This window comes from Ornithorhynchus anatinus, chromosome 1 (assembly GCF_004115215.2).
Source record: "Ornithorhynchus anatinus isolate Pmale09 chromosome 1, mOrnAna1.pri.v4, whole genome shotgun sequence".
Taxonomy (NCBI): Eukaryota; Metazoa; Chordata; class Mammalia; order Monotremata; family Ornithorhynchidae; genus Ornithorhynchus; species Ornithorhynchus anatinus.
In genome coordinates this window covers 81,862,670-81,864,840 of record NC_041728.1, presented here as the reverse complement: position 1 = coordinate 81,864,840, position 2,171 = coordinate 81,862,670, and the positions used below count along the sequence as shown (strand labels likewise).

The window sequence follows — 2,171 nt, the reverse complement described above, 5'->3', positions numbered from 1 at the left end:
GGCAGGACAGGCGCTAACAGAGGACCATGAGGAGGTGAGTGGCAGAGCAGCGGATTGTATGGGGTGGGCAGTAGAAAGAGAGAAGGGAGGTGAGGTAGGAGGAGGCAAGGTGACGGAGAGCTTTGAAGCCAAGAGTGAGGAATTTTTATTTCATGTGAAGGTCGATAGGTAACCACTGGAGGTTTTTGAGGAGGAGAGTGACATGCCCAGAGTATTTCTTCTTGTTGGTATTTGTTAAGTGCTTACTATGTGCAGAGCACTGTTCTAAGGGCTGGGGTAGACACAGGGGAATCAGGTTGTCCCACGTGGGGCTCACAGTCTTAATCCCCATTTTACAGATGAGGTAACTGAGGCCCAGAGAAGTTAAGTGACTTGCCCACAGTCACACAGCTGACAAGTGGCAGAGCCAGGATTCGAACCCATGACCTCTGACTCCAAAGTCCGGGCTCTTTCCACTGAGCCACGCTGCTTCTCAAAGAGAGAGAGACATAGTCGACAGGATTCGAATCTGTGCGGGGAAACCCCAATGGATTTCTAGCCCATCGCCTTAACCACTCAGCCACGACTATTTCTGTAGGAAGATGATCCGGGCAGCAGAATGAAGAATAGACTGGAGTGGGGAGAGACAGGAGGAAGGTAGCAGTTTGGATGGAGAGGAAAGGGCAGATCATGGCGATATTGTGAAAGTGAGAATGGCAGGTGTTGGTGATGGATTGGATGTGTGGGGTGAATGAGAGAGCTGAGTTAAGGATGACACCAAGGTTGCGGGCCTGTGAGATGGGAAGGATGTTAGTGCCCTTCACAGTGATGGCAAAGTCAGGGAGAGGACAGGGTTTGGGAGAGAAGATAAGGAGCTTTGTTTTAGACATGGCTTTGCAATGGCTCCTTCCCCACTGATTTCAAGCAGGCACATATCTCCCCTATCAAAAAAAAACCCTCCTTTGACACTACATCTTTCTCCAGTTTTCTTCCTACCAATCCATTCCAAACTCCTTGAGCGAGTTGTCTATTAGTGCTACTTCCATTTCCTCTCCTCTAATTATCTCCTTGACCTCATCCAATTATGGCTTCTATCTCCTTCACTCCACAGAAACTGACTCTCTAAGATCACCAGTGACCTTCTTCTTGTCAGATTTAACAGCCTCTACTGCATTCTAATCCTCTTCAACTTCTCAGCTGCCTTTGACACTGTGGACCACCCCCGTCTCCTGGAAATATTATATAACTGTGACTTGACTAACCCTGTCTTTTTCTGGCTCTCCTCCTATCTCTCCGACCACTTCTTCTCAGTCTCTTTCACAGGCGCTTCCTCTGCCTCCCACCCTCTAACTGTGGGACTCCCTTTAGGCTAAATTCTGTACTCCCTTTTATTCCCCATCTACACCCACTCTCTTGGAAAACTCGTTTGGACTATGGCTTCGACTACCATCTCTATGCAAATGATTCCCATGTCTATCTCCCCAACCTTAATCTCTCTTCTCTGCAGTCTCACATTTCCTCCTGCTTTCAGAATGTTCCACTGTCAACTCACACTTAATACACCCGAAACACAACTCCTCATCTTTGCATCTAAACCCTGTCTCTCCCATGACTTTCCTATCACCACCACCACCACCCTCTCTGTCTCACAAACTCATACCTTAGTGGTACTCTGAGCTAATTTCACTTTTTCAACCCACATATTTGTTCTGTCACCAAACCATGTTGGTTCTTCCTTCACAACATTCCTAGAATTCACTTTTTCCTCCTGGTCCGAAGTGCTACCAGGCTGACTCAAGTCATATCTGGGCTTGACTAGAGAAGCATTGTGGCAAATGCAGGTCTTGGGAGTCAGAGGATGTGGGTACTAATCCGCCTCTCCCACTTGTCTGCTGTGTGATCTTGGGCACGTCACTTAACTTCTCTGTGCCTCAGTTTCCTCATCTGTAAAATGGAGATTGACTGTGAACCCCACGTGGAACAACCTGAATACCTGCTACCCCAACAGAGAAGCAGCGTGGCTCAGTGGAAAGAGCACGGTCTTTGGAGTCAGCGGTCATGCGTTCGAATCCCAGCTCTGCCACTTGTCAGCTGTGTGACTTAAGCAAGTCACTTAACTTCTCTGGGCCTCAGTTACCTCATCTGTAAAATGGGGATTAAGACTGTGAGCCCCATGTGGGACAACCTGATTC

The 2,171-nt window shown here is 48.1% G+C and overlaps 1 non-coding gene across 1 annotated transcript; it reads right to left on the bottom strand.

Moving 5' to 3' along the window:
• Positions 1 to 487: 487 nt before the first annotated feature.
• Positions 488 to 569, bottom strand: TRNAS-AGA. The gene has a single exon. It is a non-coding gene; the product is annotated as a tRNA-Ser (tRNA).
• Positions 570 to 2,171: the final 1,602 nt, after the last annotated feature.